This window comes from Haemaphysalis longicornis, unplaced genomic scaffold (assembly GCF_048455015.1).
Source record: "Haemaphysalis longicornis isolate Haplotype H1 unplaced genomic scaffold, Haemaphysalis longicornis Haplotype H1 scaffold_107, whole genome shotgun sequence".
NCBI classification, from domain to species: domain Eukaryota; kingdom Metazoa; phylum Arthropoda; class Arachnida; order Ixodida; family Ixodidae; genus Haemaphysalis; species Haemaphysalis longicornis.
The window spans coordinates 470,037-498,007 of record NW_027526212.1 but is presented as its reverse complement, the minus strand read 5'-3'; the positions used below and the strand labels follow the sequence as shown (position 1 = coordinate 498,007).

Here is a 27,971-nt window from a genome sequence, read left to right as displayed (position 1 = left end):
AGGCCCACACCATGTGGTAGGTAGTATTAAGAGAGGGGCAAAATTGGCAGGTGAGGGTGTATTGGGTAGGGGAGATAGCGTGGAGGATGGGTGCGTTGTAATATGTGTTTGTTTGTAATCGACGCCAGATGACTGCTTCCTCCTTGGTTAGTTGAGGGTGAGGTTGAGGCAAAGTGAGGCGAAGGTTGCGATAATGGTGCAGGATGTCGTGGTAGCGTGATGGAACAGCGGGAGTTGGAGGAGGCTGGACCATAGGTTCTGTTCCTAAGGGAAATGCCCGGTGTGGAAGGGCGCGGGCAGCGGCGTGAGCCGCCTCATTTCCCTCGAGGGACGAGTGGCCAGGGGTCCAGACGATGTACAGGTCGGGGATGGGATTGATTGATGCGAGTATGCGTAATGCAGGAAGTGAGATGCGTCCACGTTGAATGTTACGGCAGGCTTGCTGGGAATCTGTTATTATTGTAAGGTATTCGGAGCCAGTTGTAGCGGCGATGGCTACGGCAATTTCTTCGGCAGTGGTGGTCGGTGTCGAACGAGTTGTGAGGGAGGTGAGAAGTGTGCCTTCTGAGTTTACAACCGCCAGAGCATGAGCCTGGCGTGTGGGGTAGAGGGCGGCGTCGGTGTAGCGAGTATCGGGGTGAAAGTGGAATTGTGAACGCAGATGCTTAACCCTGGAGAGCCTTCTACCTTGGTTGAATTCTGGGTGCATATTGTTAGGAATTTTGGATACAGTAATGTGGGACCGGATTGAAGATGGAATGCGCTGAAGGGCTTGTGAAGCAGGTGGGGTCGGGTATCCGAGAACCTGGAGGACGTGTCGGCCGGTGCTGGTAAGGAGGAGTCTGGTGAGTTGGCTGTTGCGTTGAGCTTCCAGGAGTTCTTCGAGGGTGTTGTGGGTTCCGAGTTGGAAGAAACGACGTGGGAGAAATAAAAAAATTGCTTCCTGCTTATAGTCATGGGATAGCACATGAGTCAAATATTGGGTTAAATGTCAGATTAATGCCACAAGGGCTTCTGAGGTATCGAATTGAGGGTCTCGATAAGTAGTATCAAGTGGGAGAAATAAAAAATAGCTTACCGGTTGTAGTCATGAGAGAGTCACATGAGCCCTAGATTGTGTTAACAGTCTAAGGGATGGCACTAGGGCTTCTGAGGTATCAAATCAAAGGTCTCGGTGAGAGGAATTCAGTCGGAAAATTAAGAATTGCATGCTGTTATAGTCATGATAACGGTCACGTGAGTCATAGATTGGGTGAAAAGTCAAAGATATGTATCTATGGCTTATGAGGTATCCACCTAAAAGGCTCGATGAGCAGAATCACGTACTACAAATTAAACATTACTTCCTGGTTATAGTCATGAGATAGTCACGTGATTCAGAAATTGGGTTAAAAGTCAACGTGACGTCACTAGGGCTTGTGAGGTACCAAATTAAAGGTCTCGATGAGAGGAATCACGTGGGACGCTTTAAAAATTTCGTCCTACTTATAGACATGATAATAGTCACGTGATTCACAAAATGGGTTAAAAGTCAAACTGACACCACTAGGGCTTATGAGGAATCAAATTAAAGGTCTCGATTATTCGAATCACGTAGTACAAATTAAAAATCGCGTCCTGGTTAGTCATCAGTTAGTTCCGGGAGTCATAGATTACGTTAAAAGTCAACGTGATGCCACTAGGGCTTGTGTGGCATCACAATAAAGATCTTGATGAGGGCAGTCACATGGGCCAAAAAATTTCTTCCCGGTTATAGTCATGAGATGGTCACGTGAGTCATAGATTACGTGAAACGTCAATGGGAGGCCACTAGGGACTGTGGGGTATCAAAATAAAGGTCTCAATGAGGGGAATCACGTGCCACAAATTAGAAATTGCTTCCTTGTTGTAATCATGAGATGGGTACATGAGTCTTAAATTGGGTTAAATGTCAATGTGATGCCGCTAGGGCTTGTGAGGTATTAAGTTATAGGTCTCGATGACGGGAGTCATGTGGGGCAAATTAAAAATTGTTTCTTGCTTATAGCATCAGATAATCACTTGAGTCATAGATTGGTTTAAAAGTCAAATTGATGCCGCTAGGTCTTGTGAGGTAACAAATTAAAGGGCTCGATGAAGAGAATCACGTAGTACAAATAAAAAATCATGTACTGGTTATAGTCATAACATGGTCACGTGAGTCATAGATTATGGTAAAAGTCACTCTGAGGCCACTAGGGCTTGTGGGGTATCAAAATAAAGTTCTCGATGAGGGGAATCACGTGGTACAAATTAGAAATTGCTTCTTTGTTATATTCTTGAGATAGTCACGTGAGTCAGATTGGGTTAAAAGTCAACTTGACGCCGCTAGGGCTTGTGAGGTAGCAAATTAAAGCTCTCAATGAGGGGACTCACGTGGGACAAATTAAAAATTGCTTTCTGGTTATAGTCATTAGATGGTCACGTGAGTCATAGATTATGTTAAAAGTCAATGTGAGGCCACTAGGGCTTGTGGGGTATCAAAATAAAGGTTTCGATCAGGGGAATCACGTGGTGCAAATTAGAAATTGCTTTCTGGTTAGTCATGAGATGTATCATGATATATATTTTGTGAGGTGAAGCGCTCAGTCGGCGAGGATGACGACGACGACGACGTCGTGGACACATGCCCGTAAAGGGATTGTCCTCGTTTTGGCAGGGCCGACAAAGAAGAAGTGGCAGGCTACACGAGCCGATGACGGTGAACGCGAGTGGCCTATGAGAGCCGGCCACAACGGAGCGGTGACGAGGCCAGACGGGAACGAGGAAGGACGGCCATTCCAGTGGAGGACTTCGGAGAGGACGGTTCGAGGAGAGCGGCGTCCAGGCGCAGATCGAGAGCTCATCGGGTCTCTGGGACCCAAGCTCAAAGGGATCTACCTGACGCCAAGGCCTCCCCTGACCAGCGTCCTATTCCTCAGTGTCCTGGCCCGTGGCAGGCACACGCGCTGCGTCGTGCCCCGGTTCTGAACGACCACGGCCTGGAGATCGTCTACCGGCGGCTACCGGGTGCCGACTGCCCGCGGCCTTCGCTGACGTGGCGCCTGGCGATGACCAGGTTCCTGCCACGACCGTTCCTGCAAGTGCCGTTCCTGGAAGAGCAGCGACGGAGCTGCATCGTCGACGGCCCAGCACGCGAGACTTTCCGACGACGCCCTCAGCGCAACGCAACGCGACCCCGACGCCCAGAGTACTACGCCACGTCATGGTGAACTCTTTCTGAACTTTTCTGTGGCGCTTTTCTGGTGTTTTCTGCACATTAGTTAGACGTTTTGGGTTTATTGATGTGACATTTGTAAAATGGTTATTCCTTTTGGGTTTTTGATAGTTCTCTGGTAGGGTCTCGTCTAAGTGCTCTTGTCTGCGTCGTGCTTTGTTCTAAAATACGTGTTGTCTTCGTAACCTCACAAAGCGCCCTCGTCTGATTAACTGGCGGCTGTGGCTAGCCCCACTCGCCACCGAACACACCCTACTCAAGAACCTGCAGAGGGGGTTTTCCTTCCCTCCTCACAAAATTGGCGTCCGCGACAGGACGAGGGCGTTTGCGCATTGAGAGGTTACGGTGCAACAGTTATCCCTGCATCTATGTACGATGAACGTGCAGGAGTTAGTTGCCACCGGGGAGCGTCTTGGGTTGCGTGAGGCGGAGTTGCGTGCGTGGGTTGACGATGCTCTAGCGAAAGCGCGAGATGAGGGGGCGGCAGAGCGAGAGGCTAGCCGTCAGGAGCGCGAAGCTGCACGAGTGCAACTCGAGCAGGAAGAAAAGAACCTCCAGCTAAGACTCAGGTTGGCAGAAATTGAGGAGAGTAGAGGCTCTGGGGATACTGCTGGTGACGCGCATTCTGCGGACAGCCCTGTCTTTAATGTCAATCCGCACAACTTCATTCCCGTCTTCAATGAAGCTCGTGATGATTTGGACGCTTATCTGAAGCGCTTTGAACAGGTGGCGAACGGACAGCGTTGGCCGAAAGAGAAATGGGCCACAGCGCTCAGTTTGTGTCTAGCGGGAGAAGCCTTGAAGGTCTTCGGACGGCTGTCTCCTGGCGAGTCCGTCGATTATGACAAGACTAAACTGGCGCTACTGCAACGTTTCCGTTTCACGGCTGAAGGCTACAGGGAAAGGTTCCGGCAGAGCAAGCCGCAATACAGTGAGACGGCGAAGCAATATGCGACGAGACTGGAGAGTTTCTTCGACCGCTGGGTGGAGATGGGAGGTACTCCTAAAATCTATGACGGAGTACGAGAGTTAATTGTCTCGGAGCAATTCCTGACCAACTGCCACAGCACGTTAGCAGTTTTCCTACGGGAAAGGGACTGCACGAAACTCTCGGAAATGACGCAGGCCGCCGATCACTTCCTCGAGGCCCAGCATCAAATCAACCTGCTGCGCTTTAAGGGAGCGCAGGACGCTGGGTTGTCAAAGGAGGCGAGGAATATGACGAACCCAGCCAGAACCCCTCGGTGCTTTCTGTGTGACAAGCTGGGTCACCTAGCCTCAGATTGTCGGTCAAGGCCAAAACAACCGTACTGTTTGGATTGCCGCCGAGTGGGTCATCACGTCAACTCTTGCCCTGAACGAGCCAACAGCAAGGAGACGATATCTTGCTGTATGTTACCGACAGAATGTAGCCTCGAGAAAACATGGAAAAAAGAGAGCAACGAACCCGAGGCACGTGGCGGAGACGTCACGAGGGTCGCAAACTGCGATGAGCCCGCGTGCACCAGAAATAAAGAAGACAAAGATTGTCAGGCGCTGAACGCTGAAGTAGAAGGCGCGTGCGAAGCGCGAGCTGATCCCCTACTCAAACATGGCACGGTTGCAGATGCACTGCGTGCAGATGAGTGGAATGCGCCATGTGAGAGCAGCCATGCGCAGCCGTGCACCGAGCTGGATAACCAGCTGGAAACGCAATCCCACAATGAGGTATTCGACGGCGGCCCAGTCACTCAAAAAAAGGACAGGGTGTTCGCGCAGGGGCTAGTAGGCTACGGCAAAAACATGCGAAAACGCCTGAAAGGCCGAAAGCAATGCCCCGGGAAAACGGTTTCACCCGGTCCTTTGCACGCAAAACTCAGCAAAGCAAAAAGATCGAAGAGCGTTCCTGTTGATGAGGGTAGGCCTAAAGTGAAACGTAGAGTAACGGGCATGCATAAGGCAAAAAAGAGAATGGTGAAACTGGATCGGAAGAAAGTCAGAGGGCGAGCAGTAAAAATCAAGGTCCAGGGTAAGCGCCGCAAGCCAGATAGCGCAAGTCGCAAAGTACCCGGTGCGTCCTTCTGGGGGCGAGCTCACAAACGGGCCCGAAAGATCGCCCGCAAGGGAAAAGAAGCGGATAAACCTGGAAGCCGCTGGTTTGTGGCGGAACCGTTGAGCCGCGATTGTCGCCTTGAGCGCGTTGCCGATGTGAGCACAGCTGGCTCTAAGAACCAAACTGATAGCCTCGCCAAGGGTGCGGAGTGGAAGAGGCGCAAAAAAGTAAAGATGAAGCCTCAGATCAATGAAGCGGGTTGAAAACACGGAATCGACTTGGCTTGAAAAGGGTTCCTTCAGACATATAGATTGTGTTATTAATGCATTGCTTGTAAGGGGATAGAATTAGAGTGGCCCGACCAGATATTTGTAGAAAATGTGTCTCTATTGCACTGATGTGGAAAGTTTAGGAGTGGTTGTTGTACTATAGCCAAATAGTATTGCATGGTGGCATGACACTGCGAATCGTGAAGTGTTGTGGTGACTGACGTGGAACTTGTAGTGCGCGAGTGTGCGTGACAGTCACTGAATGTGAGTGATTGTGTTCACCGTGTGCGGGATGGTGTTCACCGTGATGCCAACTACGTCTACCCCATCCGACCACCCAGCAGTGATTCTTCACCTCCTTGTGCAGTTTTTTTTCACGGAAGAAAAAACTTTCGAAAGGGGGAACACATGTGAGGTGAAGCGCTCAGTCGGCGAGGATGACGACGACGACGACGTCGTGGACACATGCCCGTAAAGGGATTGTCCTCGTTTTGGCAGGGCCGACAAAGAAGAAGTGGCAGGCTACACGAGCCGATGACGGTGAACGCGAGTGGCCTATGAGAGCCGGCCACAACGGAGCGGTGACGAGGCCAGACGGGAACGAGGAAGGACGGCCATTCCAGTGGAGGAGTTCCGAGAGGACGGTTCGAGGAGAGCGACGTCCAGGCGCAGATCGAGAGCTCATCGGGTCTCGGGGACCCAAGCTCAAAGGGATCTACCTGACGCCAAGGCCTCCCCTGACCAGCGTCCTATTCCCCAGTGTCCTGGCCCGTGGCAGGCACACGCGCTGCGTCGTGCCCCGGTCCGGAACGACCACGGCTTGGAGATCGTCTACCGGCGGCTACCGGGTGCCGACTGCCCGCGGCCTTCCCTGACGTGGCGCCTGGCGATGACCAGGTTCCTGCCACGACCGTTCCTGCAAGTACCGTTCCTGGAAGAGCAGCGACGGAGCTGCATCGTCAACGGCCCAGCACGCGAGACTTCCCGACGACGCCCTCACCGCAACGCAACGCGACACACCGACGCCCCGAGTACTACGCCACGTCATGGTGAACTCTTTCTGAACTTTTCTGTGCCGCTTTTCTGGCGTTTTCTGCACATTAGTTAGACGTTTTGGGTTTATTGATGTGACATTTGTAAAATGGTTATTCCTTTTCGGTTTTTGATAGTTCTCTGGTAGGGTCTCGTCTAAGTGCTATTGTCTGCGTCGTGCTTTGTTCTAAAATACATGTTGTCTTCGTAACCTCACAAAGCGCCCTCGTCTGATTAACTGGCGGCTGTGGCTAGCCCCACTCGCCACCGAACACACCCTACTCAAGAACCTGCAGAGGGGGTTTTCCTTCCCTCCTCACAATTTATAAATATATATATATATATATATATTGCCTAGTGATGACGGAACTGTCATGAAGAGTACTACGCCGATGGGTTTTCAGTATTCGAGAAACCAGGCCCTTATTTGTGCTTTCAGAGTGATGTGCCTGCAATCACGCACTCTAGCAAAAACGCCTGTATTCACAAATCACGTGAAGAAACAATTCAATAGCGTTATATTGGACATACACAGTGACAGTACGTGTGACATCATATGCATCATGGTATGTCACATTACATACTTATGATAATTAGGAACCATGCCATATCATCCGTAATCACGTGCACAACAAGAAAAAAATTTGACATCACGTAAGCAGCAATACAACAGCATTTATTTCATATCTATGATGTGATTACTCGTGGTATAATAAACCTTGCAACTCGGATAAATAATTCAGGATCAATAGGTGTGATGTGAGTTTAAAGGTTACATGTACACAATAACAGGCTATTAACGCACATCACGAAAACAAGCAATTCAACAGCGTTTTTTTGACACCCATTATTCCAGTACTCGTGATGTAATACACCTGATAGTAAGTAACGTGACTAATACATGATCCATTTGAGTCATGCGTCATCATAAGGAATCATATTCACCATGACAGGATTTTGGTACTCATTACGAATATAAGGAATTAAACAGCGCTTATTTGACACCCATGATGCCTATACTCATCGTGTAATAAACCTCATACCAAGTCGCGTGACCAATTCATGATCCATGGAGTCATGAGCCATCAAATCAAGACATGTTCACTATGACAAGGAGTTTTTGCGCATCACGTAAACAAGCAATTCAACAGCGTTCTTTTCATAGCCATGTTGCCAATACTCGTGATGTAATTAACCTCATGGGGAGTCACGTGACTAAATCATGACGCATAGAAATCATGCGACATCTTTGGGTGTAATGTTTGCAACGACAATTTCTTTTGCACATACCGCGAACAAGCAAATAAATGTCGGTCATTTGATACCTATGATGCTTTTACTCGTGAAAAATAAACGTCATGGTCAGTCGCATGACTGATTATTCATTAGTAAGAGTCACGCACCATCATAACAAATCCAATTAATAATTTTTCAACACACCATCAGCCTCTTTCTCGCATATGTAACTTTCTTTTTACAATCGGGCGGGCAACAACAAGCTCTAAGGCATCACTTTGACTTTTGACCCAAACTATGACTCACGAGACAATCTCAGGCCTATAAACAGGAAGGAATATTTAATTTGTCCCACGTGATTCTCTCATCGAGACATTTATTTTGATACCTCACAAGCCCTAGTTGCATCACTTTGACATTTTCCCCAATTTATGACTCACGTAACTATCTCACGACCATAACCAGGAAGCAACTTCTAATTTCTTCTGTGTCTTTCCCCCCTCATCGCGACATTTAATTAGATACCTGAAAGCCCTAGTGGCATCAATTTGACTTTTAACCCAATTTGCGACTCACGTGACCATCTCATGACTGTAACCAGGAAGCAATTTTTTAATTTGTCCCTCGCGATTCCCCTCATCGAGACCTTTATTTTGATACCTCACAAGCCCTAGTGGCGTCATATTGACTTTTAATGTAATCTATGACTCACGCCACTATCTCATGACTATGACCAGGTAGCAAAATTAAAATGCAGAGCATTTCAGTAACTCACGATATCAACCGCGTTGACGTCCGTAGTCCGCACCGCACCTCTCCCTACTATAAAAAAAAAATACTATCCGGCGCCCGGTTTCGACCCCTCGACCCTGCGGGCGGAACGCAATGTACATCGTGTTCTACCCACTGCGCCACAAAGCCGGCACAGAATGGGAGGCTACAGACGCGCCTTATATCCTTGACTCATTCAAATTACTGCTGACGAGCGCTGTCTCGTCAGCAGTTGCCACAAGTGCAACAACATTAACGTATTGCAAACTACTTAACGTCGTGCGCCCCCGGAAATGCTCTTCATTTGATCGTGCCCCTCGCGAGGGGGATGTTGACGCTACCTCTTGCAGAGACCGAGTGCAACCGCCGAGAACAACAAGGTCCCACGAGCGGCGTGCGCGCCGTGGACTGGTGGCGCCATCTGTCAGATGCGACGCGAACTACTATCAAGGCAGTGCGAAAAATTGCTAGGGCGGCACGCTGGAGAGCCATAGCTGCTTGGGAACGACGGGGTGACATCTGGTAATAACGCGCTTTATTGGCCGGGCTTATTTTTAATCAGTCCCACGTGACTTCCCTCATCGAGACCTTTATTTTGGTATCTCACAAGCCCTAGCGGCATCACATTGACATTTGGCCCAATTTATGACTCACGTAACTATCTCATGACTGTATCCAGGAAGCAATTTTTATTTTTTGCGCCACGTTTTTCCCCTCATCGACACCTTTATTTTCATACCCCACAAGCCCTAGTCGCCTCACAATAATTTTTAACGTAATCTATGTCTCATGGGACTATCTCATGACTATAACCAGCAAATAATTTTGATTTGTCCCACGTTACTCCCCTCATGGAGACCTTTAATTTGATACCTCGCAAGCCCTAGCAGCGTCACATTGTCATTTAATCCAATTTATGACTCACGTAACAATCTCATGACTACAACCAGGAAGCAATTGCTAATTTGTGCCATGTGATTGCCCTCATCGAGACATTTATTTTGATACCCCACAAGCCCTAGTGGCCTAACATTCACTTTTAACGTAATATATGAATCACGTGACCATCTCATGACTATAACGAGAAAGCAATATTTAAGTTGTCCCACGCGATTCTCCTCATCGAGACCTTTAATTTGATACCTCACAAGCCCTAGCGGCATCAACATGACTTTTAACTCAATCTATGACTCACGTGACACCTCATGACTATAACCAGGAAGCAATTTTGAATTTGTGCCACATGACTCCCCTCATCGAGACATTTAATTTGATGCCACACAAGCTTTAGTGTCATGCCATTGACTTTTATGTAATCTATAACTCACGTGACTATCTCATGACTAAAACCAGGACTGCAATTTTTCATTTGCACTAGGTGATTCACCTCATCAATACCTTTAATTTGATTCCTCACAAGCCCTCGTGGCGTCACTTTGACTTATAGCCCATTTTGTGAATCCCGTGAATATTGTCATGACTAGGACTAGGAAGAAATTTTTAAATTGTCTTTCATGATTCCCCTCATCGAGCCCTTTATTTTGGTACCTTACAAGACCTAGTGACATCATATTGACTTTTAACACATGTGCTGAATCACGGGACTTTCTAATGAGTATAACCAGGAAGCAATTTTTAATTTGTAGTAAGTGATTACGCTCATCGAGCCCTTTAATTTGATACCTCATAAGCCATGGTGACTATTCTTTGACTTTTAACCCAATCTATGTCTCACGTGTCTATTATCATGCCTTTAACCAGGAAGCAATTTTTAATTTTCCCACGGGATTCCCCTCATCGAAACCTATGATTTGATACCTCACAAGCCCTAGTGCCATCACTTTGACTTTTAACCCCATCTAGTGCTCACGGTACTCTCTCTTGACTACAACCGGGAAGCTATTTTTCATTTGTCCAACATGATACCACTTATTAAGGACTTTAATTTGATACCTCAGAAGCCCTTGTGGCATTACTTTGGCAGTTACCCTAATCTATGACTCGTGTGACTATTGCATGACTATAAGCACAAAGCAATTTTTTATTTCTCCCACGTGATTCCCCTTATCGAGACCATTAATTTGGTATCTCACAAGCCCTGGTTACATAAATTTGACTTTTATCCAAATCAATCTCTAACAAATAATGACTTAAGTCCCTATATTAGGTAAATAATTAGACCGAACGCGTGTCGCCCGGACCTAATTTCTGGCAAAAAAAAAGTGAGTTTCGCATGACTAACATCATCACGGTAACGAGAGGTTGCCCCTTTAAGCAACACGGAAACACGCGTTCTCCACACCTACACGTCAGGGCAAGTCCCGACCATTTTTGCGATTTTCTTCCGCGGTTGGCGCTCTTCAACGGCGCCAGCAGGGCCACCTGTCGGTCCCACGTTCGGGCCCGTATTGGGTTGCGAGAGTTAGGCATGCTGGCAGTTTCCCCTAAAATTTCGAGTAAGCGAGAAATTTAAATGCTAGAATTCATACCCATGGCACCATTCTTGTATTCAGTATAGTAATTAGGCGAGAGTGCTTGATAGTCACGTGACTGTTTTATTGCGCAGTTCTTAGGTAGTCTGGGTAAACTGGTCACGTAACCCAGTTCATCTAACTTGGATGAAAATACACTGTGCCAGGATGGTATTGGTTGCCAACTAAATTACAAAGCGGTGTCATGTGTTCTGCACTCCGTGTACCTGGATTATATTGGTTGGCGCCTGGATTATATTGGCTAGCGCCTGGATTATATTCACTGGCGCTGGGAATAAATTCACTGGCGTTTCGATTATATTGAGCGGGAAATCCTGTAGTTTTTCATTGCCCGCCACAAATTATGCGCTTTCAGTGAAGAGAAATAAGGCAAACTTTAGAACTGATGTCAGTAAACGTCATGAAATGTCAAAATGACGACAGCACACACAACCACTTTCTCAACTGGAAGCCCGTGACCAAAATTGAAAGCCAATCAGAAAAGACTTCCGGCAAATTGCCGGCAAGCATGGCGAATTGCCGGCAATTTGTGCAGCGGAGAATAGGGCTCCAGAGATGGGCGGCCAAAGTGTCACGGTATCTTTCCATGAAAAGCGGGGACACACAGTGGAGGAAAAGTACCAAAAGGCTGAGGACAAAGTCTATAAAACCTGGTAGTGCAGGGGAAACGACCAAGGATAAAAAATGAAATGAAAGAATCAGAGACAACGACCTCGAAAAAGAGAATGGACGCGAAGCCTTAGATATCTACAGGATCAGGAAACAGGAGATCACAAGAGAAAAATCCTGCGGTAATACTAAACGGAGTGCATTGCTTTTTGAAGCACGGGCGGGCTGCTTGCGGACAAAAACGCTTATCCGCGAGCCGGTACAGGAAGAACTATGCGCAGGCTGCGGCAAGGGGCCAGAAACCATGCGACATATCGTAACCGAGTGCAAAAGTATTCGTCCATTCCTCAGTGAGGGAGCCATTCAGCTTCCGGAGGCCATTGGCTTTAATGTTAGCGGAAAAAAGAATTGGACAGCAGTAGAGGTTTGTAAAAGAAGGTTAGAATTTCGCATATAGACAAAAGTATATTGCCGCGCTACTGAATGTCATGGTTGCCAGCGTCATTTTTCGAGATGACACATATGGCGCATAGAAAAAAAATTTTGATTTAGAAAGTTCTAGGGCACTATCAGCAAAACCGTTTCACGTTAAGGTGTATGAAGTGATGCCCTTGCATTTGGGATAGTGGCCATATACTCGACAAAAATCGGTTGTCTGTCTCTTCAAGCTGTTTTTGGAATTTGCTTTCTGCGAGGCAGCCGAAATCCTTACTGTTCCGGGGTAGCCATGACCCGTGACAATTGCGTGTTCGGTGCAGGACCAGGCAGTGCGTGACCGTAACTAATGTCGATCACGCCGGAGTCGAAGGAACGTATGACTGAGCGGGTACTACGCCGCCGCGAAATGTACACCTGACGAAAAAAACCCAAATATAGTAATGTATCGATGCGAGCTATTTGGTATGCCATAACGGAATGACGTTTAGCGCCAACTACAACTTCAGTAAAAAAACTTACACTATCTTCCCGTGGCGAACCCTGATGAGGATGCGAAGGATCACGGTGGTTCCGCATGGTTCCATTGTGTTGCCGTGATGTTGAGTGCTGTGGTGTTTAGTAGCGCCCGAGGGAATTCCGCGTCCGGGTCCACACCGGTGGCAAAGGCCCGCAAGTACTGTTGTGTGACGGTGCTTAGGCGGTGGTTCTCGAGGCGCCGAAACTCGTCCATCATGTTCTTGTCGGTGTTGTCGTCTCTGTGGTAGAATCGGTAGTCTCCGTCAGCGTTGGTGAAGTAAAGTTTGTTGACGTTGGTGCACCCGCTGAACGCAACGTGGTGGTAGTGGTGGTTCCAGTTCAATGGCGCGTACCCACTCAGGGGGATTGTCCAGGAAATGGGCGCCTTACCGAAAGAAATTAGGTAATTTTTTGAGGGAAAGAAAAATATGAGTAGAGAAATAAAAGTAAGGAGATTAGAGAAAGAAAGAAAAAAAAGGTAACAACGAACAGCATTTAATGAAAATTGGAAGTAAGAAACACGAAGAAAGTGGTACAGACGAAGCAGTGAGCTTGGCGCGCATATTCTTGACAAGAAAATCCAATTAAGCTAAATACTGTCTAGCACGGCAGACGGCCTGATTCCAGGATGAATGAGTGCAACGCACTGCAAAGATCCCCGTGGCAGAATCCCAGTTCCTTCGCCCCGAATGACAAAATAACTGTAGCAGACAGGGGGAGGTTTAGCCGGCTGGATGTACTTTCTAGGTATCTTCGTCTTATCGAGGAGAACCGTCGGCAGGAGAAGAAGAAATGGTCGATTGTTTCTGGTTCTTTGCAAAAGGCGCATAACGGCGACAAAGCCAGATTAGAGCGGTGCAAGTAATAATTAAAATTTGGCACGCGACAGCGAAAGCTAGTGAGGGTTACTTCACAAGCTCGCGACTGGCTTATGCTGCACTTCCATGAGTACCGGAGGTGCTCGAGCTCCGAGTCATCGTAGGTAGAATCAGGCAGACGTTGGAGTAAACACAGCCTACGGAAGCGAGCCGAAGTTATGAGGGAAATGGGCGGCAGAACCTCCACTACTGGACCGCCCAATGCCATTCCCGCCAGAGCATCCGCCGATTCGTTAAGCCAGATACCTGCATCTCCAGGTACCCAGACCAGACGAAGTTCACGAAGGGAGGAAGGCGCTAAAGAAGCAAGGACTCGACGTAGGGGGGATGAAGTTGAAGAAGTAAGGGCAGAACAAACAGAAAATGAGTCCATGAGAATTATTGCTTGTCGTTTCGAAGAACAAAGCTTACGAAGGGCCAAGACTATTGCGAGAAATTCTGCGTGGAAAGATGTAGTAAAGTTAGGGAGCCGGAGGGAAAAGGCCCAATCTAGACCGGGAGAAAAAATACCTACGCCTGCCCTCTCCTCCCGGACAGAAGCATCGGTTGCAACAATGGCGTGGAATGGGAAACCGTTCACACGCCCTCCTCTTCGCAGCTTTGTCTTCTTCTTCTCCTTCTTCTTCTTCAGTGGTTCTCCTACGGGAAGATGACGAGGGTGGTTGAACGCGAAGTTATCTGGTGATGGATTCTTTGGTTGGCCAATCCCTAGGTGCATATTGCCACAATCATCATCACCGGTGACTGGCCAGGCATGCGCAGTAGAGTGCGGACGGTGGACAACCCCGACAAGGGAGGGATGGACACAGCCCCGAGCATGAGATGCTCCTTATCTAAAAGGTTTTGACAGGACCCAAACACTTTTGTCCAGTCATAGCCTGTTTTCCTGAAGTTGTGCTAGGCGCCACACCTGATAAACCAAATGTATTTGGAAGAAAATATACGCCAGATAACGGCACCGGTATTCGTCCTATCTTGTCTTCGTCCATGACTGTTGGACGCCACATTTTCTTTTTACTGCTAAGCACTATATGTCTAACCCTCCTAGTTTTTATTCCTGTGTCATCGATTTACTCGGCGGTGCTGGGGCTCGTCCTCACCGCCGCTCACACCTCTTTCACAACTATTTTTCCCCTCGCCTCCAACGAATCCCCTTTAGCAATTAGCGCAGTGGCAGCTAACGGCGGTTGCGTGGTTTTCAGATGATTGCGACAAATGAACAAAAGCACGGATGGGCGTAAAAAATTCACTGAAGACTTTAACACTATCGAATATGAAATTTGTGCGCCGCGCGGGCTGCAGTCTTCTCGATCACGGCGAATTTCTGCTGCGTCTCACGAAGTGTTCGTGAGAACAGCGAACTCACGCTGGCGTGCGCTGCTATGCTGCTACCTCGCAGTCCGCCGCCGCCGCCGCCGGCCATCATGTTGCAAATTGTGTTCGAACCTCCCGCGAAAATGTCACGTGTTTTGGATAGCGAAGTATGGAACAGCATCTGGGCAAAGAGTCACGGGGAGGGCACTCCTTGGTGGCGACGCATGAGACGTGCGAGGGAAAAGCAGTGAAAGAGATGACGAATGCCTCCCGGGTAAACAGCTACATGCCCGCTTGGAACGCCGGCGTGATCCAATATCACTTCTTCAGAGGGCTCTCAGGGTATATTTTCGACCGCGTCTATCACTTCTAAGCACGCGCACATGACCGGTTTCCCGTTTATGCGTGCCCAGGTTTGTAGCGGATAATAGTGGCAGGGGGGTGTCGCGGAAAGGACCGAGCCAGGACCACGAACGGGAGCCGCCGCTTTAATGGGACAGGATGGAACCCTATGTACAATGATGATGATTCGAGAGGTATGTTGAAGAGACCACTTCTTCCTCCTTGCCGTGATTTCCAACATCCTCCCGACCACGAAAAGCAGAAGGTACTAAACGACTAAGTCAAACAAGCGTTATCGTTCCAAAGTACATGAATAATTCAAAAACGATCCGGTGTAGTCTTCAAAGCACTCCCGTGCAGCCCCAGTGCACTTGCTTCGCCATCGGTGCTTGTACCGTCTGCCAAAACTTCGGTGTGTGGAGTTGCACCACGTGAAATGGGGCACATAGGTTGCTTTGTCAGCTCCACAGGAAACAGTGGTATCCCCCCGAGAAGGAGTCTCCTGACAGCGTTGAGACATTCTTAGGCGGCATAGAATCCTGCCTGTACATCGTTGCTTGCGAGGTTTCCCGGTTGTATGTCTCTGCATCTTCTTTGTTGCCATTTGAAGAGCGTTTCCTCTTTTCCCACATGAAATTATGAAGACACTTCTTTCCAGGCTTTTCTCCGAGAGGTTAGTACCCCTCCATTTCTTTCCTTCTTTGCGCGTTCGATGCGTTCTGCATTCCTTTTAATGCGTTATTTTCGCACACAGCGTACGCTCTTCTACGTTGTTACTCGTTGGAGCTTCTTCGTTCACGTTCACAGGAGAGGCCGCGCGGATTAACCTTTTTTGGGTGTCACCGTCGTTTTCTGCCTCAGATTCCGGATGGCTGCATTGATACGTTTCTGTTGGTGCTGAAGGCAGTGACGTGCTGTTCGCAAAATAACCGATGTCGGAGTATTGATGACGCTTCACCTCTGGTTCGTTTCTAAAGTCGGTAATGCTCTGGTTGTATATGTTTCGTCCGTAATGCCCATCAGTGACGCAGCTGACATATCGGGAGAAGTGCCCTCCCCATTCGAACCCTAACCGGTGAACGATGTTACGTCTAGATGGTTCCCGTTGCGTTTGATTCGTTGCCGAACTGAGCGTTTTAAAGACTGCCGTAAATCACTTATAACCCCTTGTACTTTCCACTTCATGGTTACGATGGTATTGGCCCATGTTTCAGCACTTTCGATCTCCTCGGCAATCTTCTCTATGGCAATGAGGTCTTCGACTTCGCCGTCCAGTTTCTTTAAAGCTTGATCTTTCTCTAGCAGTGTCCTATTCCAGCTAGACAGCATTACTAGCGAAAGTGAACCAGATGAAAGATGTTTCTCAACTTGCCTAATAATTGCGGAGACTTCGTTACGTAGCTGGAGTCGTTGGCTTATAAGCTCCTTCATTGTTCTCCTCGGCGTTATGCACTCCACAAAATCGTTGGTAGGTAGGCGTTCCTTGGTATGGCCACGAAGTACACCGTCGTTACAACGTATGAAGGCGGTGTCTTCATCGTGAATGCATGTGCTTGAAGCTCGTTCCTTCCATGTCGTTTCTATAATGGTGCTTCAAGCTCGTTCTGCGTCACGGTCCAACAGTCCTCGCCCCACGGCTCACGTTGTCGTTGGTTGGTAGCCCGCTCGGACCTTCCACCGTTGAGTTCCCCTGGCGCGGCTCCAGACGAGGACACAAATGCACCGGCGGAAACTTCTTCTCGAAGGTCGATGGGGCCGGCGCTCGTTAGGGTGTCTCACGTCTGTGAAAGCCGCTTTTCCTGTCGTTTCGGCACCATGTCGCGGAAAGGACCGAGCCGGGACCACGAACGGGAGCCGCCGCTTTAATGGGACAGGATGGAACCCTATGTACAATGATGATGATTCGAGAGGTATGTTGAAGGGACCACTTCTTCCTCCTTGCCGTGATTTCCAACAGGGGGAAAAGGGCGGGCACGCGCTTCTATAGGTTTCACGCCCGGGCTGATGAGTGGCATGTCTGTTCTGCTGGTGCGAGGGTTAAACGCGGACGTTCAACCACCCAATGGGACCTGTTTGGAGCTCTTAGTGATAGAGCGGATTGAGTTTATGTGTTACGCTATGATCAGATTGGTGGCGCCCAACCCGTATCGTAATCTATGGACGTAAAAAACGGCATGTCATGCAGTTCGGTGGCTGAGACGTGAAATAATGTAATCCTTTAAAGTAATTACGACAGTGCCAGCAGCAGTCTGAACCCGGCTTTACACAAACGGTAAGATGAATGCTTACTACGCGGGAGGGGCACAGGCAGCTGCATGTATATGTTCAAGAACAAAGCTTGGATCCTTCAGAAGTTCATTCAGCTAATTGGCTAGGAAGTATGTTCTATCGCAAATTATGATAAACGTGCTTTGTTTTGTTACGATGAACGTGTTTTGGTCGTAACCCAATACATGGGTTACGACCAGCTTTGCAGTTCATCCTTCTTCACAGAGTGGAAGGGCACTAATTGTTTTCTTCAAGTATGAATCAACGCCCAGCAACAAGCTTTTTTAATCTGTACCTGACGGTAGATGCGCGGATTCACCACGAAGACGACGTTTTCATAGGCACGCTCACAAACATTTCCGAGCTCTTCAATCAATTGTTTATTTGAAATTATGATAAAACTAATAGAATAAGAGTTTCTAAAGAGTTTGCCCCCAAATAATTTGAACCTGTTGTAAACTACCAGCTTGGCCTGCAGAATAGTAGGCACAACCGTTCTGCTAAATAGATACGTTTTACTTCCTTTTCCCCTAGCTTTAAAAGAGCCTGTTTTGTTTTCACTTTGGTGATACACACCATTCTTTGCATTTTTGTGGCACTGTGTTTGAATATACGGTCTCGAAAGCGTTTTCATCTAGCCAGTGACCAAACTAACGCTAGCATACGGTATAATGGTGACCCATGACGGCACCCGGCGGCCTTGATAGGAGCCGAATAAATGGTAGCGCCAGATTCTCCTCTAGTATATATAGTAAGAAACCCTATGGCAAGAAATAACTGTTAGCGATGCGTGGCGAGATAATTACTGCGGTCACTGCGTGCTCGGCGAAAATTAGCGCCCGCTTCCCGTCTGTGCCGGCGTCTCATTGCCTACATAGCTTTGCATGTTGGGTGCAGTAACTTGAGCAAATAACGCTGGCCATCTTGTTCACGCCGATAACCATGTTCAGTGCTGCCCGCTCAAGAGATTTCTACAAGCACTGATGTGCCTCCGCACGAAAAACGAGAAAATAGGCTTCCAACAATATTCCTCAAGTGCAACTGGATTATAGAATGGTTGGAGCTGCGTAATGTTCCAATTTTTGCGAATACTTAGAATTGTGCCAATAATTTTACAACCTCACAATGCTTGCAGTTATTATATATTAGTGGAGATGAATTCGGGTGGTATATTTATGGTTTGCTACGAGCACCGAATCTGCGTAGTGACTCAGCTATTACTCTGTCGAATAAAGGCGCGTTCATGACGACAAGCTCACTGTTAATTTCCCCAGCTACCGCACGACGGCCGCAAAACAATGCAGTGCGATCATATATCAGGCGGCATGCTTTTAATTTTGCCTCCATTTCTCTGCGCTGGTTTCTTCTAGAAAGCATCATGAACTCAACATTATGCCTTCCAAGAGCGTGCAAGCGTTTCCCACGCAAGCCCTTGCTGCCGCAGCGCGCTATTACGCGCTGCATTGCTCTCATACCGATCAATACCCTATGCTACGGCGGTGGTAGAACTGGTAGAGCTTGCAATGCTTGCAGCGCTCTTGCGGCATGGCGACAAAGCAAGCATGCGAACGATGAGAGGGTAACATATCGCAGTTGGAAACGCGCTCTTGCTCCCGACATCTCTCCTGCGCATGTCCGTGTGCTTTTCAAGGCCGTTGCAATGTGACGGCACTGCTATCTTCGGCAGTGCCTTTCATGGTTCGTACTTCATTTGTACGTGTCTGTAGATATGTATGCATGTCTCGCTATGCAAATAAAAATCAGTTCGAGGTTAACGCGCGTACTTGTTTGTCGGATCCTTTCTTTGACCACGTTTTTTCGCTGAGTGGTTGTTTTCATGTAAAAGATTTATTTCTTAGAGAAGCAGCACAATTCGAACTTTTGTACTGTGTCAGTAAGAAGTTACAAGGACGAAAGGGTATTCATATAAAGATTAGCCTCGGCAGACGGAACGTGTGTCCTGGAATACAAGTCCAGAAGGCAGGAGATCGATCGGAACTCTGGAAACACGAGCTCATCAAGCGACGCTCACGTAACGTAATGATAACATTTCGAAGCGGAGTTCAAGCGCTTTAAAAATGCAATTCATGCTATTTGCTGATTATTGGGGTGACGTAACCGGTCCAGGGAAGCGCGTTTCGAGGAGGCGCGACTAGGGCATAGAGAAATAAAAAAATTAGAAGAGGGGACACACGGGCTTATCGCGGCCGAATCACCTGACTCCCGCACCATTCGCCAGTTGGCGCAAGTGGTAAAAAACTTTATATTTAAAACTAAGCTTACACACAATATTATACTTTTAAACTTTTGTTACACATTAGACTACACACTTTTATTTATGTAACAAGTTGAATGGCTGTGAATGTAAATTTTTGTGGCTTCGGTGTGCACCATATAAAGCCAAGCCGTAGGAAGCCGTCGCCATTTGTCTTGATTTGTCTCTTTTGACAGCGTTTTTCGCGGCTTGCACGTGCGGTTTTGAACTCCGTGTCAACTTCTCTTGGACAAAGAATCCCCGGCGCTTTGTTCACGGCATCGGTTTTCTGTCCTGAACGAAAGGTGATGCATTTCCTGAAAGTTCTGACGCGGAATATCGTCTTTACGTTCCTTTGTACTTGAAAGCGGCGTGTATTGCGCAGGAAATAATGCATGGCGGGTCATGTGACTTCAGGACAGTAGTTTAGGCAATGCTTTGGGAATGTGACTGTTAGTTGAAAATAAAAATATTTCAGGGATGTTGTGGTGTTCATGCAAGAGCTGAAGTGTCAGCGGTACGCCCTCGTCGTCGCACGTGGCGTTCGCGTGCAGCGTACGACGGCGGTAAGTAACGTAACGTGCAAAAGGTGTCGGCCCGCCGGCGGTCTGTAACGTCGAAGCGCATTGTCATGCGCTGTGGCTGCACTTAATATACGTGAGCCGCCCACTGCGTTCGATTATGCTACTACCTAGGCACGGCTAGTTATGTGCTGCTGTTATCTAATATGCCATGGCGCTCTGTAGGGCCGTTCTAGCGAACGTTTTCCTCTGGTTATTTTTTGACTAGTTTGTTTAAAAAAGACGTATTGCGCATACAGCACCCATTCTCTGAACACCTTATGCATATTATTTCCATGTTTTTCAGCCCATGGCATCTGCTGGTCATGGGCACGGCCCTTATTGGTGTGTGCCGTGGTGCCCACACAGTGGCAAGGTATACCCGCGCCAAGTTCCCGGTCCAGGGGTGCATTTCTTTCGCATCCCACGGGACAACAGGTACGTTTGGGCTTTGTATTACCTTCAGTTGCTGTTTGTCCTGATTGGGTAAAGACCTTCATTCAGGCTGTACCGGCTGCATTGTCGTTTTGTTATGCTAAACAATCCCTAGGTCGCATAAAAAATGCTCCTAACCACTCTTGCGCAAATAACTAGGCATGCATATTTTCAGTGTTGCTAAAAGCGGAATGGCACGACAGCTGGGGAGAATAAGACAAGGTTTTATGTTGCATATAAGTGACATGTGGATGCAGTGCTTGTGTACTAGTTGTAATGAACTTCCTTTTTTCAAGTGCTCAAACCAATGTGCCGAATTGGTGTTTAGACTGGTAGCAGGGAATTTGTCATTGCAAACAACTTGTTTACTGTTCCCTTAATACCCATGCAGGTCAACAGCGTGGGTGGCCTACACCGGGGGGGATGACCATAAGGCAAAGCCAGCCAGCCAACTGCATTCGTCTTAGAGATTACGCTGTAAGCGTTTTCCAGCACAGGACTTTGTGGATCCTGCCCGCACGCGGCTGACCAAGATTGCTCTGCCGACTGTGCTCCGAATGTCGCAAGGTAATGCAGTGGAAGATCTTGATTTTGTGGCTTAAGGTGTGGGCCAATACTGATCTGTGGTCTGTCATACGCTGCCACATACGCTGGAAGCCTCAAGGGAGCACCTTCCTCCTCCAGATCTCCCGCGAGCGGGCAAGATCCTTGCCTCCTGGACACTCCCACCTCCAATTTTGGAACTGGGCGTCCTTTTGTGTATGGTAAGTATTGCTTTTGAAGAAAAGGTGCCACATTGACAGTAAAGCAGTACTCGTAACGTGCTTTTGCTGTTGTAATCTACTTTAGTAACAAAGTAATTCTATTTTCAGGAAAAACAAGATAGAAAATGTATTTGTAGAGAGCATAGAATGCGATTTCCCTAATGTAGAAGTACAGGACATCACGTAGGGGGGGGGGGGGGGACTGCAACAAATTTCATAGTTTCTTTTGCGGGAAAACAGTTCGCATTGAAATGCTGACCATTGTCTGTTAATTTGAGACAACTGGTTGTGTTTGTAAGCAAACGTAAGTAGTACTAATATGCATTGCTAATTTGTTCCATCACTTTCACCTTTTAACAAGAATGTGTGTAAAACCAGTGCAGTCATGACTCGGGAGATAGTTTCGTTTTGCTTGAGCTTACTAACACCGCGTGGTTTAAATAGTCATTGACAGAAGCCGAGGTGAACCTTATAGGCGTTCCAATATAGTCTCCTTTGCTCAATATCAGCTGTTTCTACCTGAGGTTGTACGGCATCAGTTTTTTGTGTGACTCTTGGCAGAAAACCAGCCGAGCGTTAACGTTGACTCATCCCTACGAGTGGTGGCCGTTTCGACTCCTTTTTTTTGACGCGCCTGCTTGTTCATGATGCGCAGGTGGACTGCCAAGCACGAGCTGTGCTGACGTGGACTCGCCTCTTGTGAGCTCCGACGTGGGAGGCTTCTCTGGTGAGTGCCCGATTTGCATTGTATTGTAACCTTGGTGTTCAAGAATACTGCAAATGATTTCACAAGAACACGGCTATGTGACGTTGGGCAGAAAACCAGCTGAGTGTTAACGTATGTAGCTTTAAGCTGAAAACCAGCCGAGCGTTAACATTGACTGATTTGTCTACGAGTGGGGGCCGTTTCGACTCCTTTTTTTTGACGCGCCTGCTTGTTCATGATGTGCAGGTGGACTGCCAAGCACGAGCTCTGCTGACGTGGACTCGCCTCTTGTGAGCTCCGACGGAGGAGACTTCTCTGGCTAGTGCCCGATTCGCTCACTCGCCGTGTAGTTGAGAATACTGCAACAGATTTAACTGTGCCCCAATGACTGCGTCGGAAGCTTCCCTCAGTATACGCCACAAGCTTACTGCAATTTCAAGGCATCAAATGTGCCAGTTTATTTGTCGTGATGTTGAAGGTTATTGCCGAATGCAACTTTTTATACCAGTGGAATACTACCAGAAAGTTGTAGTTAGATTGCCCTATGTAATTTTATCTTTACAAACTTGTGACGTTGCGTCTACTTTGTCTATTTCAGTTCAGTGCGGTGTACCAGCCCAGAGATGTCAGCAGCCAAAGAAGTTGAGAACGACGATTGCGAGACCCGCAGCCCCAGGTGTCCAAGTACCAGAAGACCATCGCACGCCTACGGAAGGAAAAGACCAAGCTGCCACCGTGCATTTCACAGGCCCTGGGTGCTATCCGCCCACATGTCTCGGAAGAAGTATTCAACCTTCTGTCAGCGCATATCCGTTTGAGACCAAGAGGAAAAGGGAGGCGATACCCAGCACGGCTGAAAAAATTTGCTCTCCACTTAAACTTCCGTGGTCCAAGAGCATACCGTTCGTTAGCGCGACTTCTCAGTTTGCCTACGCAACGGTCACTAAGGCGGTGGTTGGCAAATGTTCACATGACACCAGGTGTGATACCTGGGGTAATTCAGTCGATTGCGACAAGCACGCAGGATTGGAATGACCGCGATCGTGTGTGTACCCTTATCTTCGACGAGATACCTTTAAAAAACTTGGCTTATGATTCCGCTCGCGATGTGGTGTACGGGTTCACAGATGACGGGACTGAACGGTCATCAACGATTGCCGACCGAGCCATGGTTGTTTTGTTTGCTGGTATTTCGAGAAAATGGGTTCAGCCAGTGACATTTAACATAGGTCACACATCTACGCCTGCTTCTGTCGTAAACCATTTGCCGGTTGCACTTGTACATCTTCTTCGGGACATCAACATGTCTGTCAAGGCCGTGGTTTGTGACCAGGCCTCTACCAATGTGAGTCTTGCTGCCCAGTTAGGCGTGACGGTAGAACAGCCTTTTTTTAAGTAAATGGCGAACGGATATACTTCATCTTTGATGTGCCTCACCTCATTAAAACAACGCGTAACAATGTGCAAGCTCACAAGTTGCGGATTGGAAGCAGTGTAGTTGACTGGGAGTACATTGAAAAGCTCTATAAATCGACTCATGAGATACGCCTAAGGTTGGCTCCAAAACTCACAGAGCGGCACATCCAAAAAACGATTCTTGAACATGTAGGTGAGCAGAGCGACTCAAGTGCTTAGCGCCATAGTTTGCGTAGCACATATGGCGCTTGTCTATGCAAAGGAGCTTTCTGCAGATGCGGTCGCAACAGCATCTTTCTGTGATAGGATGAATAAGCTTTTTGACGCTCTCAACAGCTCCAGCCCTAAAAAAACTCCGCAGAAGTGTCGCTATGCACTTCGAAAAGGTGATGCCGAACTAGTCAAGTTTCTCGAGGATCAGATTCCATGGATCCGGTCATGGAAGTTCGATGCCAAGCGGCAGCCGCAAACCGTTGTTGGGTGGCAGATAACCATTCGGGCCACTCTGGAGCTTTGGGATGATCTCTCTAAAAATTACAACTTTTTGTCCCTACTAACTTGTCGGCTGCAGCAGGATCCACTTGAGAACATGTTTGGACTCTTAAGGCAAAAGCATGGCTGCAACACAAACTCTAATGGCGCTCACTTCATTTCGGGACTGAAACACATCTGCATTCGCAAACTCTTTAAGCTGTCTGAAGATAAAGGTAACGTAGAAGATGACAGGTCCGAACTTCTTCATGAAGTATCACCGTTCTCATTGAGCAGTGCTTCCCTGGCTGACAGCGTGGTAAGGGGAGAGCCTGATGACTTCCCGTCTTTCGATGACATTTCAGTGCTCGCACAAGACATCCAGCCCCACACTATTGATGATTCGGCTGCCTATTATGTTGCAGGATATTTGGTAAAGCTGTTTTTGTCTAGGGCCGTAAAAGACTGCAGCTGTTCAGAGCTGCTCAAAGGTGCAGGGGAAGACCTAAGTGGCCCCAATCAGTATTTCACCATGCTAAAAGCATATCAGGTTCCCAGCAAACTTTTTGGCAATTTAAATGTGCCATCAGAAGGGCATTTTGCTTTTGTTCAAGACCTTGAGATGCACTTTCTTGCAATGGTTGAAGCTACTGCGCATCTTCTACACTTATGTGCAGTCTTGTTCCGTCAGTTGTTTAAGATTAGTTCTTTCACTTTCTGTTCTACTCAGGGCCACCAGAGGTTCGTCCAGATGTTTTGCCGTGTCCGCCTATGCTGGAATGTGCGTTTTGTCAACCGAAACGTGGAGAAAGTCCAGTTTCAGTCTGCGTGAGGCATTTAGATGGGGTGGATAAGTTTAAAGGTTACACTGTACATCGGCAATTACTGTTGTTCTTGTTGGAAAAACATTTGTTTTCTCTGAGAAAGACAGTTAATACGCATCCTACCCTACGTTTTCTTGCTCCCTGATGCGTGGTTTGTGAGGTGCAGAAAGCTGTCGCCTTTTTGTTGTGCACTGCTTGTACTGCATGGTAGGCCGGCATGAGATGGTCATTGGCGTGTAGACTTGCCGGGAAACGGTGGTGAGTTTTCAAGACAATTTATTGTACTAGGCAGTGAAGTGTGGTTTACAACATCCATGTAGCAGTTGCAGTTTTCTTTTAGTAGTTATAGTGTCCGGCCTGAAGCCTTGCCCTAAAAAAACTCCGCAGAACTGTCGCTATGCACTTCGAAAATGTGATGCCGAACTAGTCAAGTTTCTCGAGTATCAGATTCCATGGATCCGGTCATGGAAGTTCGATGCCAAGGAAGTTCGATGGTTTACGACGTCCAGGTAGCAGTGGCAGTTTTCTTTTAATAGGTATAGGGTCCGGTCTGAAGTTTTGCCCGAATGATGTGCCTTCTCCCATTGCGACCTGCCACAGTATTCGTGTCGCGTAGTGGTGATTACATCCGTACATTTCCATAAAGTGGTCCCCTCCATATTCTAGTCTGTAATGGCATTGTGATGAATGGCCACTAGAGTGATTGGCCGCGGAAATGAGCCAGCAGAACGACAGCGACGATGACGAGGCAGAGGAGCGGCGCGTAAGTGATCGCGGAGGCTGGTACGCGAACGGCTGAAAGCCAAGCGGCGGAATAGAGCGCGGTTGCGTGGGAACTACCCCGGGGAACGCTTGGTCCACGGGCCACCTGGAGCACAACCGTCGCCGCCCTCCGCCGAGGCTCGAGAGCGCGTCTGGGCGCCGTCATTGAGGTGCTGGTGCGCCGACTGCTGACGCGCCATTCCGGCTGTTGGGCGCTGCCGTTCTTTCTGTTGAAGTGGCTATGAACGCGTCGCAACTGAGAGTGAGCTGACTGGCCTATTGGGCATTGCTCCCGGACCTTGTGAACTGCGACGTTATTTTGTGTATCTTTGAACTGTGGACTGTGTGTACGTGTGACCCAAACCCACCCTGTCTGCTACGTCCCAACCTCTACTACGCTCACATCCTGTGGTTGTCCTCCATACTGTTGAATATAGACTTCGACGTGTTAAACAGTGTTCGTCTATTGCCTGCCTGCGTGGTCCTCGGCCCATTCATAACAGGCATCTCTACAATTATGGTATGGTTTGCGCACTTTCAATGAGAATAACGAGGTTAAAGTGATCGCCTTAAAAACACTTGTCTATGCTTCGACCTATGTGCCTTCGCATAGATTTTCACAGCTTGTGGTATTAAGTGGCGCCACAGCACTATTGTCAGCGAACCATACTTGTGATGGCTGGTGATTGCTGGAGAGATCAACCAGTGGCATTTACCATTGATAGCACAATGCCTGACGCTGTTGCAAAGCATTTCCTGGTTATACTCTTACTTCTTCGTGATATCAACATGTATGTCAAGGCGATGGCTTGGATCAGGCCTTCACCAATGAGTCTCTCGAGCCATTTAGGCGTGACGACTGAACAGCCTCTTTTTTAGGTTAGTGGTGAAAGAATATACACATTGAGGAGGATCACAAATCAATTTATACCTATGTCTTTCGACGAAGTCGTTCTGCAGTTCTGGGAATATCTAAGAACTACAACTTCTACGCTGTGGTGTGTGTTGTAACCTTGGTCTGCAAGGTTGAGAGCATGATGTGTTTCTATTTGACAACTTCGCTGTACTCGTCATCTCTTGTAGTCCTGGCCCTTTCGTTTGGCCAAGTACATGTATATTTTTCGTTTCTACACCCCAGTGGTTTCTGTACAACCTTGGCTTGTGCAGCTGCAATCGTTCTTGTCTTATTCATGATGCATTCGGGAGTGTTTAGAGCATACTCCATTCTCTGATTTTCAGCAACATTCTCTCCGACGGTGCGGGTATGTTTAACAAGGTGTCCAAGCTCCACTGGTAGGGGTGGCCCACGGGCACCGGTGTATTGGACGCCTCAGACGATTGGATCTTTGTATCTGCAGTAGTTCTTCTGCGTCTTACACATTTGAGTAGCTCTACTGCAGATGGGATTTGCATGTTAACCTTGGTGCGCAAGAATACTGCAATTGATTTCACTGTTGACGTATGAAACTATGTAATGAGTTCACCATTGCCTTGTTCACTAGGAGCATAAATTGCTCATTTGTTTCTTATATGTGTTCACATTGGCTGCTGAAGATGTGTGTGCGTGGCACCTGGAGCCTTTCGGTTCAGCTAGTACATAAAATATCATTGCCTTTACTGTTGAGTCAATGCTTTCAGAAGCTAACCCGGCATCTTGGGTAATTGCGCCCTTACCAGGAACCAATAGGAACTTGATTTTTTCCCTATTGACGTTTTTGCGTGTACATGTCCACACAAATGTGATTTCTGTTCAATTACTGCTACTCATTAGAAGTTGCTGAGAGGCAATTAGCCTCACTGGAGTTCATCAAATTAGCAAGGCCATCAAGCGTTTCTGGTAAACGGGGCGCACGTTTTTCTCTTCTTTTACATCCAGGCTGGAGCAATTGCCACAGTAAAAGGAAACTAGATAAGATAAGATAAAACTTTATTTCCGACAAGCGGGGGGCTCGAAAAAAAGTGAAATTAATTCACTTGACAAAATCCGAGCCCCGATTACAGACAGCAACGGACATCACAAAAGTACATCTTTCCAGAGAAAATCGTTTTTGCGGCATCATGATACAACGTTTTTAGAAATTATTCCGCTGTAACGAAAATTTTTTTAATACAGCGCTGTTTGCATGCTCAGTGGTAATCTCATTGGCGACAGGGTGGTTTAACAAGGAAGGCAAAGTGTGTCGAATCATGTTGTTTCCAAAGGTAGTACGCGAAAATGGTACAGTCCATATCTCTTGTGAACGCGTTGGGTATTTGTATTCTTTTGCTGTTAGGTTCGCAATTGAAGTTATGAAAGTGTCATGATCATGTAAGTGAGATTGGTATGATTTTGCTAGGTTGAAGTTAT

The 27,971-nt window shown here is 47.7% G+C and overlaps 1 pseudogene; it reads left to right on the top strand.

Annotated features, from left to right (window-relative positions):
• The first annotated feature begins 4,351 nt into the window (after positions 1-4,351).
• LOC144160573 (uncharacterized) lies at positions 4,352-23,375 on the top strand (annotated as a pseudogene).
• Positions 23,376-27,971: the final 4,596 nt, after the last annotated feature.